This window comes from Globicephala melas, chromosome 10 (assembly GCF_963455315.2).
Source record: "Globicephala melas chromosome 10, mGloMel1.2, whole genome shotgun sequence".
In the NCBI taxonomy this organism is placed as follows: Eukaryota; Metazoa; Chordata; class Mammalia; order Artiodactyla; family Delphinidae; genus Globicephala; species Globicephala melas.
In genome coordinates, this window is record NC_083323.1 from 22,080,151 (window position 1) to 22,098,135 (window position 17,985).

A 17,985-nucleotide genomic window follows, 5' to 3' on the forward strand; every position below is an offset into this window, starting at 1 on the left:
CAATTTAGACCCCACGTCAAAGACTGTTCTGACTTTTATCTTTGCCATCTAGCTTCTCTTTTTGATTCAAATGAAAGATGATATTTGGTTTGGAAACTTGACTCCCCAGTGAGACCAGTTCCCATGTTCTCCAACAGGTCATATATTTTTTTCCCTAAATTTTTACTGTGGTAAAATATACATAACTTTTAAAAATTTACAACTTTAATCATTTTTTTGTTATTATAAAATATATTTTCTTTGTTTTATAATATATCCTTGTAGCTGATTTTATACAGAATAGTTTGTACCTCTTACCCCTATGTTGCCTGTCCCCCATTCCCTCTCAACACGTCATATTTTATCACCTTTTCCTCAGATTTTGGGGCTGTTGTTTCAATTTTGGTTGTGGAGCTCAACTTCCATATCACCCAATTCCTCCATCCATACTTCACACCATAGCCAAAGCACATTAAAAAAATGCAAGACAGTTTATGTCCTTCAATGTTTTCCATTGCGTTTAGAATAAAACCAGGGTCCTTATCAGGATCTGTAAGGCCCTGCATTATCTATGCCCCGTTTCCCCCTCAAAGTCATCTTACTAGCCTTTAACCACTAAATTCCAATCTTACTAGCCATCTGTCTGTTCCTAGAATATGCCTGGCTCTCTTCTCACCTCAGTGCTTTTGCCACTTCTGTTCCTTTTGCCTGGAATTCCCTTCTAATGGCTCCTGTCAGGGTTGGGTTGCTCCTTCTAATCCTTCATGTCTTAGTTTACATTGCCACTTAACATAAGTCTCCCTTGTAATTTTTTCTTTTTAATCACAGCACTGTATTGATGTTCTTTATAGCAGTTTTTACTAACTGTGTGACCTTGGACAGATTATTAGGTTCTCCCTGTCTTCAATGCTTCATCTGCAAATCAGGGTAATAATTGTACCAACCTCAGGGGTTGTTGTGAGCAATCAACAAGGCAGAGCACTTAATAGTGCTTGGCATATATAAAACTTTGCTAACTGATAATTACTTGTATTATTTTTATTAGGTTATTTTTCTGTTTTCACCACTAGACAGTAAACTCCAAAAGTAGAGGGATCTTGCTGTCCTATTCTCAGTGTATCCCGGGACCTGGCCCAGTGCCTGGCACATAGTAAGTGCTCACAAAATATTAATTGAACAAATATATGTTGAATAAATAAATGAGTGGCAGGTCCTACCTCCGTGGTAGCTTTGACTCTGGACTAGACTCTGCCAGTTTGTTTCCAGAATTCAGTGGCCTCCTTTCTAAGGCTGCCAGATTCAGCAAAGAAAAATACACGATCCCAGTTAAATTGGAATTTCTGTCTTTTATCTGGCAACCCTACTTCCCTCACTACCACCTTCACCCTTAATAAGCAACGCTTTCTCTCTCTCCTTCCCTCTCTCCCTGCCTTTCTCTTCCTCTTTCCTCCTCTCCTTTTATGTTTATTTGGCTATTTCCGTATATAGCTCTCAGTGTCAGAAGACCTTATCATCCTTAAATCTGGAAATGTCTGGTCCTTGAGAGCGCCATCTGTTTGAAGGACTAATGAGTCGCCTTTATTACTGGCCTACCAGTTCCCAGAGGGCTAAATTATCCACCTTCACCATCACAGGCTCCTTCTCAAGGGACTGCAACTCACCCTCTTCTCTCTGGATTCAGAACATGTTAAGTTAGGAACATAAATGTCCTTAATTCATTCTTGGAAATCCTCTACTTTATTATTTCCTTTTTAGACATCTTCCCTCCTAAATCCTGGCTTTGAAAGAGACCTACAGGAAAATTACCCAAACATGGCTCTGACCCTGAGAACTTTACTTTCCCAGTTGACCAGGCAGAGAGTTTGACAAGGCTCTGCAGAAGAGCTGACAAGTACCAACTCAATGCCATGTTGTCATTCCCCACCTCCCAGCATCATCCCGGTTCAGAACATGGCAAGTTACTTGGTGCTTTAGCCAGGAACACCCTGGATCACTTATATTAACATGCTTGGTTCTAGCTTACACTAAGGTAGTTGGAAGGAGAACTAACCACTTGACCTTTCAGGAGGTAAATAATATATTTGCAATAAAATGTGTTGGAGAAACCATGGCAGTCACTCTTAATGGTGTGTCAATATACACGTAAGGCTGTGTGTGAAAATAGGGTCATGGGAGTTACTTCTTGGCAGTGTAACACACCTGTTTGACTGGAATCTGCATCCAGAAAAGGTACCCTACTAAACACTTGGCTCTCTTTCTGTAGTGGAAGAAGCATGAGCATCAGAGTCTGACTGAATAAAACACTGATCCCAAATCTACCACATACTAACCATGTAAACCTGGCTACGTTGCTTCATAGCTCTGAGACTCAGTTTCCTTGTCTATGAAATGAAGATACTACCACTTATAGTAGAAGATCGTTGGAAGGTTTATAAATAGAAGGGCAGAGTATCTAGTACTTAGTGACTGGTTGATGGCCAGTAGTTAAATATGAATCATTTTTGGCACTTTTTCCTGTGTGTGGCTGTGCTGGTCATACCCAGGAGCAAATTTTGCTTCTCCAGGAGGAGCCTTTCCTTCTGGAGCTCTGCATCACCAGCGAGAGGTCATCTGCAAGAGGAGTCTGCTGTAAATACAAAGGTTCTATGTTCCTCTTCTGTTAAGAGCAGGGGGTCCAACCTAACCTAATCGCTGCTCACTTTGCTCTTGTGAGGCACTGGGAAATGTTCAGCATGTTAGATAGAAGAACAAAACTTAGATACCTGCCAAGATTATGTACAGCCTACCCAAGGAAAAAAAATTTTTTTTTAACTTTACAGCTTGTGATTGGAAAAGGACACAGGACAGCTGCTAACTGTTTTCCTTTCATCTCCACTTTTGGCATGTTCTTCTAATAGCTCTCCTGTCACACTCAGTCCGCAGTACGGTGGGAGCTAAACGAGTAGGACCGAGGAGTCCCCCCAATCCTATTCCCACCCCCTGCTCAGACTCAGCTGCTGGAAAAGACCATTTTAAGCATTTAATGTCCGCCCTACCCCTTTGGGAATGGCGTAACCCAGCTAGACACCACGCTTCAAAAGAGAGAGGCAAGTTGAAGCTTTGCAGTTAGTTAGGGAACATTTAGACTAGAAAAAACCCAGGTCCCTGCCAACCCTGATTCCATGATTCAGTGAACAGAAAGAACTGGAGCAGAGGAGGGAGGAATAGGTCAGATGGCTTTCCAAATGCTCTTCTATAAAGAGGGATTCATCATTGCTTAAACTCTGTAAAACCAAACATAAAAAATACTTTAGAACATTTGCTTTCAAATGTGAATTTCATATGGTTCAAAGTAAAATACAAACGGTTTAGGTCTAACCACGTTTTTTTTACTGAACCTTTTCTCTCCTGCACTAACCCCACTGGAGGCGGTGTCAGATGATAGTTATGAGAAAGACTCCTGTCAGCTATTGGGAGCAAGTTATTTAAGTACCTACCTCAGAGAGTTGTTGTGAGAATTAAATAAGGTAATATATCTAAGGCATTTAGAACAGAGCCTGGCACAAGAACTCAATACGTGTGCAATTTACTTTATGCTAACTTACACCAACTGCCATTAATGGGAAAATAGAAAGAAGACAATAGGTGTTCATATGCTTTATATTTTCGTGTGTATGTATCAGGAAAAAAGTAAGAACATACAAATAAGTTTTTTTCACATCAGCTTTTCTTCTTTCTTGTGTGAATTGTGGATTAACATCCTGAAAAATGAATAGTCTTCCTCTTTTGCCACTATGAAATTTTTGACCAGACAGTCTTTAATAAATATACATAATTCTAACACATGTTGCAAATGAATCATAATTTTAATTTATGATATCACCAAACCTTGCTCAATGCTTTAAGAAATGCATAACTGATTACTTAAATTCCCTTTCCCTCTCTCTCTCTGTAGCTTCAGAATAGATGTTTCAAAGGGGAAAAAGGCTTGAAAAATAAAAAGGAAAAAATTGGTTGTATAAAACTCATGATAATCATGTGAACTGTTAAATGCTAACCGTAAGAAACAAGTCTAAGATATAGTTTATTTATTCAAATATAGAACTTGCATATATATATAGATGATTTCTAACTTATTGCTCAGCGATGTGACATTTATTTGAATCAGTAATTCATGTGGTCTAAAAAATCTAGGAAACTTTCTTCATAAGCTAAAAACATGGAAATTTAGTTAAGCTGTGAACAAGAAATTCCACTGCAGTAGACAGGATATGTTAAAATGGAAGGCTAAGATAGAGATGTAAAAAATATACTACAGGGCTTCCCTGGTGGCGCAGTGGTTGAGAGTCCGCCTGCCGATGCAGAGGACATGGGTTCGTGCCCCGGTCCGGGAGGATCCCACATGCCACGGAGCGGCTGGGCCCGTGAGCCACGGCCGCTGAGCCTGCGCGTCCAGAGCCTGTGCTCTGCAACAGGAGAGGCCACAACAGTGAGAGGCCCATGTACCGCAAAATAAATAATATATATATATATATATATATATATATATATATATATATATATACTACAATATTTTCTTCTACTGCCGTTTCATTAATGTGAGAGAGGGAATTAAAATTGGAAGAAGCACATCATTCATTATCTGATCACTTATGGTAACTCATGTTTCTGTCTGATAAACTAAATAAAGCTTTGTTCCAACACTGATAAGGGATTATAAATCTGGTATTTATCACAGTAGTTATTATCGTTATCATGCAGCAAAGACATACATTGCATTTACCTGTAAACTGATATCAAATTGACTCAAAATCTTTATAGAAGCTTAAGGTAGCATGTTATTCCAAGAAAATCATATATAGTTTTATACCACTATGTTTTATACCACCATTTATGCTGTAAAAAAGCTATATTAAAAATAAACTAAAATATGTTTTTCCATGTGTGAATTTGCAAGATCGTGGTATCATTCATTCTACTACCGAAATATTCTATTTTAAATATTTAAGGCCACACAAACTGTAAAGAAGAATCTAATTTAGTTAATTATAGAGCAAAAGAAATTTCCTCCAATCAATAGTATCTTACTGATTTTTTTCAGTCTTGAACTGAAGAGAATAAATAACATCCAACTCAAGCTTATAATAAGAAGAAACCAGTTCTCTCTGGTCCTTAAATATGTTTCCTTAGCATTTTATATAATATGCAATGTGAAGGAAAGGCTTCTAAATGAATGTGATATGACATTAAGGTTATGAAAACGAGAACTTTGCAAGCTGAAATTCTCAGGGACAGAAAAGATCAGCAGAGATACTTCTGAGAAATGATTTCAATAAATAGCTATTCTACTTCAAATGGATCATTAAGTACGAAGCACTGCTTTTTATCTTATTAGTTTATAAGATAAACTAATACTTGGTCATCTTATTAGTTTATCACAGTTGAAAAAATCCAATACATAAGATATTCTCCCCATGGTCATAGAAACTTCAGCTTTCAACTCTTAGTGCATAAAATATTACATTACTTTTCTTCATTCCATGACTTAAGAAAGCAACAAAGACGCCCTGGATTAGACATTTCCTGTCAGTGAAAAAACAGCTGTTCTAAGAACACTGCCTTGGAACTTCGATCCTTTTAGAAAGTCATTAACTAAACAACTTTACCTCCTGATTATTATTCCTTAAATGTCTGTGCCATGTGCCTGGTAGCATGCTAAGAATATAGTGAATAATTTCTCAATTGGACTTGTCATTTTGGTAGCATAGATTTCTAGCCCCATAATGAAGAAACACTAATGAAAGCAGAACCAGCTACTAATTTGTTTTAATGACTGAAAAATTAGAAGAGAATTTGCTAAAGATTCTAAATTTAATGTTCATGAACTTTGACTAACAGGAACATCAGTTATGTCCTGAGAATGATTCATGAGTTTGTTTGCCTGCCTGTTTTGATTCCCTGTCACATCCTCGTTATTGCCCCATTTATGTGATTCAACTACAGTTTTCATGTCTTTGACTGTAGAGAGGCGCTGTCTAATAGAACATTCTATGATGACAGAAATGTTGTATATTTGCATTATCCAATATGTGGCCAATGAATCCTTGAAGTCAGGATAGAAAAGAATCAACTAGATACGGCAACTGAGAGGTCATTCTTAACATTTCATGGAGAAGTTCTATGGAGTTAATGGGAGTAAAAGCCTATTGGGGTGGGTTGAGGAGTAAATGGGAGATGAACAAATAGAGACATCATGTGTACAAGGAGATAAGGGGGTAGAGAGTGCAGTGTGATAGGTGGTTAGGACAGACCTGATAGGACTCTACTCCAGACACCACTGATCTGACAGTCGCGTGAAAAATGGATGGAAGAAAGAGAAAGCTAGACTGTATGTTCAGCTTTTATTGAGAAAAAAAGGAATTAAGCTGAGATTTTTCTAACATTCAGTGAAGGCAAATGATAATAAGAGAGTAAACTGTAACTCCCTAGAAAGAATGGAAATTTTTATTGTCCTCGATAGCACAGCTGTTACCCAAGTACAAGCAAAATGGTTAGTTGCAAGATTTGAAACATGTGATTTTTCTCTGAAAATCTGTGAGAATCCATGATACTACAAAAACAAGGTATTCTCTGATTTCTCCTTATAAGAAATTTTGTAAGTTCCTAGTACTGAGATTGATTTGTCAAAAAAAAATGCATTCTTGCACTTCTCTATAATTACTCCTTAAAACAATTTAAGTTACAAGTTCTGAAACACTGAAATGTAGTTTCAAATTATACAATCTCTATTTACATAGAACGATACTAATCAAAAATTGGGCATGACTGAAATCATAGCATTTTAGAACTGAATGGGTGTTTGTTAAACGGCTTCATTTTATGGGTGAGGACCACAAGGCTCAGAAACAATATATGACTTAGCCATGTTTACCCAGATAAGACCTGGACCCAGGTCTTTAGACTCCAAGCCTGGTGCTATTTTGAAAAAAGACTGGCTAGATGATGCACCAGGACATTTTTGCTATCCCTATATATTACAATAAGAAAGAAAATAGAAAATTTCCAACGGAATACCTCACTGGGGCCAGTGAATCCTTTTCTTTACATTTCCACAACTATGACCATTTCCTCTTGGGCACATTCTCACCATTTGCATTGTGCGTTTCACAGTTTTCGCTCATTTTTCAAAAGTGTTTGGTAATTGTCCTGTATGCTAGGATATTTGACCCAAAGAGAAGTTGTCTAACTTCCCTACAGTTCTTCAAAATGTTTCCTCACTTACTGAAGATAGATAAGGTGGTGGTTTAGAGGAAGAACAGTGGTCTCTAAAGTTTAAATATTTTTTAATGTGTATTTTTTGTTGTTCATTTTTTTTAAAACATCATTATTGGAGTATAATTGCTTTACAATAGTGTGTTAGTTTCTGCTTTATAACAAAGTGAATCAGTTATACATATACATACCTCCCCATATCCCCTCTGTCTTGCGTATCCCTCCCTCCCACCCTCCTTATCCCACCCCTGTAGGTGGTCACAAAGCTCCGAGCTGATTTCCCTTTGCTATGCGGCTGCTTCCCACTAGCTATCTATTTTACATTTGGTAGTGTATATATGTCCATGCCACTTTCTCACTTTCTCCCAGCTTACACCTCCCCCTCCCCATATCCTCAAGACCATTCTCTAATATGTCTGCATCTTTATATCTTTATTCCCCTCTTGCCCCAGGTTCTTTTTTTTTTTTTCAAATTAAAATTGACCATTTTATTTATTTACTTTTTAACATTTATTTTTTTAACATCTTTATTGTAGTATAATCGCTTTACAATGGTGTCTTAGTTTCTGCTTTATAACAAAGTGAATCAGTTATACATGAACATATGTCCCCATACCTCTTCCCTCTTGCATCTCCCTCCCTCCCACCCTCCCTATCCCACCCCTCTAGGTGGTCAAAAAGCACCGAGCTGATCTCCCTGTGCTATGTGGCTGCTTCACACTAGCATTCTGTTTTACGTTTGCTAGTGTATGTATGTTCATTCAACTCTCTCACTTTGTCGGAGCTTACCCTTCCCCCTCCCCGTGTCCTCAAGTCCATTCTCTAGTAGGTCTGCATCTTTATTCCTGTCTTGCACCTAGATTCTTCATGACCTTTTTTTTTTCTTTTTTTAGATGCCATATATATGTGCTATTTCTTTTTCTCTTTCTGACTTACTTCACTCTGTAACAGTCTCTAGGTCCATCCACCTCACTACAAATAACTCAGTTTCGTTCCTTCTTATGGCTGAGTAATATTCCCTTGTATATATGTGCCACATCTTCTTCATTCATTCATCTATTGATGAACACTTCGGTTGATTCCACGTCCTGGCTATTGTAAATAGAGCTGCAATGAACATTGTGGTACATGACTCTTTTTGAATTATGGTTTTCTCAGGGTATATGCCCAGTAGGGGGATTGCTCGGTTGTATGGTAGTTCTATTTTTAGTTTTTTAAGGAACCTCCATACTGTTCTCCATAATGGCTGTATCAATTTCCATTCCCACCAACACTGCAAGAGGGTTCCCTTTTCTCTACACCCTCTCCAGCATTTAGTGTTTGTAGATTTTTTGATGATGGCCATTCTGACCAGTGTGAGATGATATCTCATGGTAGTTTTGATTTGAATTTCTCTAATGATTAATGATGTTGAGCATTCTTTCATGTGTCTGTTGCAATCTGTATATCTTCTTCGCAGAAATGTCTATTTAGGTCTTCTGCCCATTTTTAGATTGGGTTGTTTGTTTTTTTAATATTGAGCTGCGTGAGCTTCTTGTAAATTTTGGAGATTAATCCTTTGTCCATTGCTTTGTTTGCAAATATTTTCTCCTATTCTGAGGGTTGTCTTTTTGTCTTGTTTATGGTTTCCTATGCTGTGCAACAGTTCTTAAGTTTCATTAGGTCCCATTTGTTTATTTTTGTTTTCATTTCCATTGCTCTAGGAGGTGGGTCAAAAAGGATCTTGCTGTGATTTATGTCATAGAGTGTTCTGCCTATGTTTTCCTCTAAGAGTTTGATAGTGTCTGGCCTTACATTTAGGTCTTTAATCCATTTTGAGTTTATTTTTGTGTATGGTGTTAGGGAGTGTTGTAATTTCATTCTTTTATATGTAGCTGTCCAGTTTTCCCAGCACCACTTATTGAAGAGGCTGTCTTTTCTCCACTGTATACTTTTGCCTCCTTTATCAAAGATAAGGTGACCGTATGTGTGTGGGTTTGTCTCTGGGCTTTCTCTCCTGTTCCGTGGATCTATATTTCTGTTTCTCTGCCAGTACCATACTGTCATGATTACTGTAGCTTTGTAGTAAGTCTGAAGTCAGGAAGTCTGATTCCTCCAGCTCCGTTTTTCTTTCCCAAGATTGCTTTGGCTATTCGGGGTCTCTTGTGCTTCCATACAAATTGTGAAATTTTTTGTTCTATTTCTGTGAAAAATGCCAGTGGTAGTTTCATAGGGATTGCATTGAATCTGTAGATTCCTTTGGGTAGTAGAGTCATTTTCACAATGTTGATTCTTCCCATCCAAGAACATGGTATATCTCTCCATCTATTTGTATCATCTTTAATTTCTTTCATCAGTGTCTTATAATTTTTGCATACAGGTCTTTGTCTTCCTCGGTAGGTTTATTCCTAGATATTTTATTCTTTTTGTTGCAATGGTAAATGAGAGTGTTTTCTTAATTTCACTTTCAGATTTTTCATCATTAGTGTATAGGAATGCAAAAGATTTCTGTGCATTAATGTTGTATCCTGCTACTTTACCAAATTCATTGATTAGCTCTAGTAGTTTTCTGGTAGCATCTTTAGGATTCTCTATGTATAGTATCATGTCATCTGCAAACAGTGACAGCTTTACTTCTTCTTTTCCAATTTGGATTCCTTTTATTTCTTTTTCTTCTCTGACTGCTGTGGCTAAAACTTCCAAAATTATGTTGAATAATAGTGGTAAGAGTGGGCAACCTTGTCTTGTTCCTGATCTTAGTGGAAATTGTTTCAGTTTTTCACCATTGAGAATGATGTTGGCTGTGGGTTTGTCATATATGGCCTTTATTATGTTGAGGTAAGTTCCCTCTATGTCTACTTTCCAGAGGGTTTTTATCATAAATGGGTGTTGAATTTTGTCGAAAGCTTTTTCTGCATCTATTGAGATGATCATATGGTTTTTCTCCTTCAATTTGTTAACATGGTGTATCATGTTGATTGATTTGCATATATGAAGAAGTCTTGCATTCCTGGGATAAACCCCACTTGATCATAGTGTATGATCCTTTTAATGTGCTGTTGGATTCTGTTTGCTAGTATTTTGTTGAGGATTTTTGCATCTATGTTATCACTGATATTGGCCTGTAGTTTTGTGACAGCTTTGTCTGGTTTTGATATCAGAGTGATGGTAGCCTCGTAGAATGAGTTTGGGAGTCTTCCTCCCTCTGCTATATTTTGGAAGAGTTTGAGAAGCATAGGTGTTAGCTCTTCTCTAAATGTTTGATAGAATTTGCCTGTGAAGCCATCTGGTCTTGGGCTTTTGTTTGTTAGAAGATATTTAATCACAGTTTCAATTTCAGTGCTTGTGATTGGTCTGTTCATATTTTCTATTTCTTCCTGGTTCAGTCTCGGAAGGTTCTGCATTTCTAAGAATTTTTCCATTTCTTCTAGGTTGTCCATTTTATTGGCATATAGTTGCTTGTAGTAATCTCTCATGATCCTTTGTATTTCTCCAGTGTCAGTTGTTACTTCTCCTTTTTCATTTCTAATTCTATTGATCTGATTCTTCTCCCTTTTTTTCTTGATGAGTCTGGCTAATGGTTTATCAATTTTGTTTATCTTCTCAAAGAACCAGCATTTAGTTTTATTGATCTTTGCTATCGTTTCCTTCATTTCTTGTTCCTTTATTTCTTATCTGATCTTTATGATTTCTTTCCTTCGTGATCTGTGGGGGGTTTTTGTTTTCTCTCTCTTAATTGCTTTTGGTGTAAGGTTAGGTTGTTTATTTTAGATGTTTCTTGTCTCTTAAGGTAGGATTGTATTGCTATAAACTTCCCTCTTTGAACTGCTTTTGCTGCATCCCATAGGTTTTGGGTCATAGTGATTTCATTCTCATTTGTTTCTAGGTATTTTTTGATTTCCTCTCTGATTTTTTCAGTGATCTCTTGGTTATTAAGTGGTGTGTTGTTTAGCCTCCATGTGTTTATATTTCTTACAGATTTTTTTCCTGTAATTGATATCAAGGCTCATAGCGTTGTGGTCAGAAAAGATATCTGATATGATTTCAAGTTTCTTAAATTCACCAAGGCTTGATTTGTGACCCAAAATATGATCTATCCTGGAGAATGTTCCATGAGCACTTGAGAAGAATGTGTATTCTATTGTTTTTGGATGGAATGTCCTATAAATGTCAACTGAGTCGATCTTGTTTAATGCATCATTTAAAGCTTGTGTTTCCTTATTTATTTTCATTTTGGATGATCTGTCCATTGGTGAAAGTGTGGTGTTAAAGTCCCCTACTATGATTGTGTTACTACCGATTTTCCCTTTTATGGCTGTTAGCATTTGCCTTATGTATTGAGGTGCTCCTATGTTGGGTGCATAAATATTTACAATTGTTATAACTTCTTCCTGGATTGGTCCCTTGATCATTATGTAGTGTCCCTCTTTTTCTATTGTAATAGTCTTTGTTTTAAAGTCAATTTTGTCTGATATGAGAATTGCTACTCCAGCTTTCTTTTGATTTCCATTTGCATGGAATTTCTTTTCCCATCCCCTCACTTTCAGTCTGTATGTGTCCCTAGGCCTGAAGTGGGTCTCTTGTAGACAGCATATATATGGGTCTTGTTTTTGTATCCATACAGCCAATCTATGTCTTTTGGTTGGAGCATTTAATCCATTTACATTTAAGGTAATTATCGATATGTATGTTCCTCTTACCATTTTCTTAATTGTTTTGGGTTTGTTATTGTAGGTCTTTTCCTTCCCTTGTGTTTCCTGCATAGAGAAGTTCCTTTAGCATTTGTTGTAAAGCTGGTTTCACGGTGCTGAATTCTCTTAGCTTTTGCTTGTCTGTAAAGGTCTTAATTTCTCCATGAAACCTGTATGAGATCCTTGCTGGGTAGAGTAATCTTGGTTGTAGGTTTTTCCCTTTCATCACTTTAAATATGTCCTGCCACTCCCTTCTGGCTTGCAGAGTTTCTGCTGAAAGATCAGCTGTTAACCTTATGGGGATTCCCTTGTATGTTATTTGTTGTTTTGCCCTTGCTGCTTTTAATATTTTTCTGTGTATTTAATTTTTGATAGCTTGATTAACATGTGTCTTGGCATGTTTCTCCTTGGATTTATCCTGTTTGGGACTCTCTGTGCTTCCTGGACTTCATTAACTATTTCCTTTCCCATATTAGGGAAGTTTTCAACTTTAATCTCTTCAAATATTTTCTCAATCCCTTTCTTTTTCTCTTCTTCTTCTGGGACCCCTATAATTCAAATGTTGGTGTGTTTAATGTTGTCCCAGAGGTCTCTGAGACTGTCCTCAATTCTTTTCATTCTTTTTTCTTTATTCTGCTCTGCAGTAGTTATTGCCACTATTTTATCTTCCAGGTCACTTATCCGTTCTTCTGCCTCCGTTATTCTGCTATTGATCCCTTCTAGAGAATTTTTAATTTCATTCATTGTGTTGTTAATCACTGTTTGTTTGCTCTTTAGTTCTTCTAGGTCCTTGTTAAACATTTCTTGTATATTCTCCATTCTATTTCCAAGATTTTGGATCATCTTTACTGTCATTATTCTGAATTCTTTTTCAGGTAGACTGCCTATTTCCTCTTCATTTGTTAGGTCTGGTGGGTTTTTGCCTTGCTCCTTCACCTACTGTGTGTTTCTCTGTCTTCTCATTTTGCTTAACTTACTGTGTTTGGGGGTCTCCTTTTCGCCGGCTGCAGGTTCTTAGTTCCCATTGTTTTTGGTGTCTGTCTCCAGTGGCTAAGATTGGTTCAGTGGGTTGTGTAGGCTTCCTGGTGGAGAGGACTAGTGCCTGTGTTCTGGTGGATGAGGCTGGATCTTGTCTTTCTGTTGGGCCAGTCCATGTCTGGAGATGTGTTTGAGCATGTCTGTGGCCTTTTTATGATTTTAGGCAGCCTCTGTGCTAATGGATGGGGTTCTGTTCCTGTCTTGCTAGTTGTTTGGCATAGGGTGTCCATCACTGTAGCTTGCTGGTCGTTGAGTGGAGCTGGGTCTTGGCGTTGAGATGGATATCTCTGGGAGATTTTCGCCATTTGATATTATGTGGAGCTGGGAGGTCTCTGGTGGACCAGTGTCCTGAACTTGGTTCTCCCACCTCAGTGGCACAGCCCTGATGCCTGGCTGGAGCACCAGGAGCCTGTCCTCCACACGGCTCAGAATAAAAGGGAGGAAAAAAAGAAAGAAAGAAAGAAGAAGATAAAATAAAATAAATTAAATTAAAATAAAATAACGTTATTAAAATAAAAAATAATTATTAAGAAAAAAGTATTTTTATGTGAAAAATAATAAAACAGACAGGCAGAACCCTAGGACAAATGGTAAAAGCAAAGCTATACAGACAAAATCACACACAGAAGCATACACATACACACCCACAAAAAGAGAAAAAGGGAAAAAAAATATATATATATCGTTGCTCCCAAAGTCCACCTCCTCCATTTGGGATGATTCGTTGTCTATTCAGGTATTCCACAGATGCAGGGTACATCAAGTTGATTGTGGAGCTTTAATCCGCTGCTTCTGAGGCTGCTGGGAGAAATTTCCCTTTCTCTTCTTTGTTCGCACAGCTCCGGGGTTTCAGCTTTGGATTTGGACCCGTCTTTGCGTGTAGGTCGCCTGAGGCCGTCTGTTCTTCGCTCAGCCAGGACGGGGTTAAAGGAGCAGTTTATTCGGGGGCTCCGGCTCACTCAGGCTGGGGGGAGGGAGGGGAACGGATGCGGGGCGACCCTGCGGCAGCAGAGGCCGGCGTGACGTTGCACCTGCCTGAGGCGCGCCGTGCGTTCTCCCGGGGAAGTTGTCCCTGGATCCCGGGACCCTGGCAGTGGCGGGCTGCGCAGGCTCCCCGCAAGGGGGGTGTGGACAGTGACCTGTGCTTGCACACAGGATTCGTGGTGGCTGCAGCAGCAGCCTTAGCATCTCATACCCGTCTCTGGGGTTCGCGCTGATAGCCGCGGCTCTCGCCTGTCTCTGGAGCTCATTTAAGCGGTGCTCTTAATCCCCTCTCATCGATCACCAGGAAACAGAGGGAAGAAAAAGTCTCTTGCCTCTTTGGCAGCTCCAGACTTTTTCCCGGACTCCCTCCCGGCTAGCCGTGGTGCACTAGCCCCTTCAGGCTGTGTTCACGCCGCCAACCCCAGTCCTCTCCCTGGCGTCTGACCTCTGAAGCCCGAGCGTCAGCTCCCAGCCCCCGCCCATCCCAGCGGGTGATCAGACAAGCCTCTCGGCCTGGTGAGTGCTGGTCGGCACCGATCCTCTGTGCGGGAATCTCTCCTCTTTGTCCTCCGCACCCCTGTTGCTGCAGTCTCCTCCGCGGCCCTGAAGCTTCCCTCCCACCTCCGCCACCCGCAGTATGGCCCCGAAGCTCCCCACCCACGTCCACCACCCGCAGTATCCGCCTGCAAAGGGGCTTCCTAGTGTGTGGAAACCTTTCCTCCTTCACAGCTCCCTCCCACTGGTGCAGGTCCCGACCCTATTCTTTTGTCTCTTTTTTTTCTTTTGCCTTACCCAGGTACGTGGGGAGTTTCTTGCCTTTGGGGAGGTCTGAGGTCTTCTGCCAGCATTCAGTAGGTGTTCTGTAGTAGTTGTTCCACATGTATATGTATTTCTGATGTATCTGTGGAGAGGAAGGTGATCTCCATGACTTATTATTCTGCCATCTTGAAGCTCCTCTGCCCCTAGGTTCTTCATGACCTTTTTTTTTTTTTTAGATTCCATATATATGTGTTAGCATACTGTGTTTGTTTTTCTCTTTCTGCCTTACTTCACTCTGTATGACAGACTCTAGGTCCATCCACCTCACTACAAATAACTCAATTTCATTTCCTTTTATGACTGAGTAATATTCCATTGTATATATGTGCCACATCTTCTTTATCCATTCATCTGTTGATGGACACTTAGGTTGCTTCCATGTCCTGGCTATTGTAAATAGAGCTGCAATGAACGTTTTGGTACATGACTCTTTTTGAATTATGGTTTTTGCAGGGTATATGCCCAGTGGGATTGCTGGGTTGTATGGTAGTTCTATTTTTAGTTTCTTAGGGAACCTCCATACTGTTCTCCATAGTGGCTGTATCAGTTTACATTCCCACCAATAGTGCAAGAGGGTTCCCTTTTCTCCACACCCTCTCCAGCATTTTTGTTTATAGATTTTTTGATGACGGCCATTCTGACCAGTGTGACGTGATACCTAATGGTAGTTTTGATTTGCATTTCTCTAATGATTAGTGATGTTGAGCATCCTTTCGTGTGTTTGTTGGCAATCTGTATATCTTCTTTGGAGAAATGTCTGTTTAGGTCTTCTGCCGATTTTTGGATTGGGTTGTTTGTTTTTTGATTTTGAGCTGCTTGTAAATTTTGGAGATTAATCCTTTGTCAGTTGCTTCATTTGCAAATATTCTCTCCCATTCTGAGGGTTGTCTTTTCGTATTGTTTATGATTTAAGGATTAATTTTTTTAAATCATTTTAGTATTCAAACACTGAAATCAAGTTTTCAGTATTACCTATAGATAGTAGCTAAATCAGACTATAGCATCCTGGTGTGTTTTGTGTTTGTGTAAAGAACCCAGGTTCTATATTTTGTATAAGCTTAAGTTGTGGACTGGTAATTTAGCCAGTGGAAAACCAGATAATGATCTAATACATAGGTGGCCAAAGTTTTTTGTTTTTGTTTTTGTTTTTTAAGGGCCTTTTAACTCCTTTGGAAAACCCCTTAAAGAGTGAAAGTCAAACACAGAACGGCATCATATATCCCACTCATGACACACTAGTCCATTTCTGAAAATAATAACGCTTTCTCAAAATGAAGTCATTTATATCCTTAGCCATGCCCTATTGTGTGCACTGAGTACTTTCTGAGAGCAGTGTTTCCTGTGGCATACTCCCAAGACTGGCTTATTTGTTAGCATTAGGCTTTTATTATCATGCTGCTCTACCTGCGTAGTTCTGCCTTCTCCAAGGTGGCCAGAGTAGCTTAAGCACACTAATGTTACTATGCGTAGGTGGAATGTTTTTGTCTGGTGAGCGCCCATTGTAAATCCCTAGCTATGATGCCATTCTAATGACTTTAATCTTTCTAAGAACAGCCAATTCATCCATTTATAACATAGTCCGATATTAAATTGTTTACATTCATCTGTTCTGTGCCAGTCCAGGGAAAGACATTAGTCTTTGCACCATAGTAAACTGGCCCCTCCTCCTTTACTTTCTCAGGAAAAGGCATCACGGTCCACCCCTACTGCTGAAGCCTGGAACTGATGTGTATTCTGAGTTTCTCCATCATTCTGTGCATTCAATCACCAAGTCAAACTTCTTGATAGTTTTCAGATCCACTCACTTCTTTCAGTCTCCTGTGACCACTACCTTAGTCTAAGCCCACATCATCTATAGAACAACTACTGTGGTCTTCTAATGGTCTCCATGCTCCCATGATTGCCCTTTCCAGTTCATTCTCTTTTGCTTTAAATATTCATCAGTACCCACTGCTCTCCATAAATAGGTATTCTGTAATTTCTATTCATAAGTGTTTTTATTTCACACATTAGTAGGACAGACTTTGACTTGTCCATAGAAAGCAGTGATCTGAATTCTTGAACTTCTCTATAGATTTATTTAAAGGGAAACTCTAGCTTGCAAGCTCCAAAAGACTAAAATTTAGGGACAAAATAAGCCATTTATAGATTTCTGTGTTACAGGGAGTTCCCTGGCAGTTCAGTGGTTAGGACTCCACCCTCTTATTGCTGAGGGCCCAGGTTTGATCCCTCGTCAGGGCACTAAAATCCCACAAGCCTCATGGCACAGCCAAAATAAATAAATTTCTGTGTTGGAATATTAATCAGAGGTCAAGAAATCATTGAAATCAGAGAGTATCAGGACTAGACTGATCCTTGGAGATTATGTGGCTCAACCTCATCATTTTATAGGTAAGGAAACTGTGGCCCAGCCACAGAAAACAAATTGATCCTTCTAAATATGGAATCTCATCATGTAACTCCTTTTCTTAAAATCTGTCCAGGCTTCCCATTATGGTCAAGATGAAGTCTAAATTCCTCAGCGTGGCATACAACGTCTGTATAGTCTGGCCTTTCCTTATCTTTCCAGACTTACCTTTTGCTCCTCTCTCCAACTTATCCTAGAACTTGATGTTTCCAAGTAAACTGTGTTCTTTCTTACCCACACGACATTGCACATAATTTCTCCTAGTCCTTCCCATTTTGAATGCTAAATCCAAACCATCCTTCAGACATCTGATTAGACATCATCTCCCCTGCAAACATATCCCAGATCCCCTCTACACTACCAAGCATGTGTCACCATCATAGCATATTCACAGCATCCTAACTGCCTTTGAACAATCTGTTTCCATCACTGGACTGGAAGGAATAGAGAGTTGAGGGCAGGGACCTGCATCTTACTCATTGTTCTGTCCTCACATCTTGATCAGGTATCTGACATCCAATATTTAAGATTAATTATTAATTCTCTTTTAACTTGCCTAGTATACTTCAATTATTCCATCAGCTCTTCTTACATAATCTATTTTCAGAGGGAAAAAAAACTTGTTCATTCACCTCAATGCATAGGTCACTGATAGTTTTAAATGACAACTCTTCCTAGAAGCATATACATTTTTAGGGGAACAAGGTTTTGAGTCACAGGAATGAATTCCCAATGCAGATAATCCAACCATAAATAGTAAGCCATGAGAGTATTTGTGATGGAAAGAAAACTTTCCCAGAACCTTCAACACAGTCATATAGGTGATCTACTCTCACC

At 39.1% G+C, this 17,985-nt stretch overlaps 1 protein-coding gene across 22 annotated transcripts in view; it reads left to right on the plus strand.

Moving 5' to 3' along the window:
- Positions 1 to 17,985, plus strand: part of ANKS1B (ankyrin repeat and sterile alpha motif domain containing 1B) — a 1,162,364-nt gene that overhangs the window by 799,551 nt on the left and 344,828 nt on the right. The gene's annotated exons all lie outside the window — the stretch shown is intronic.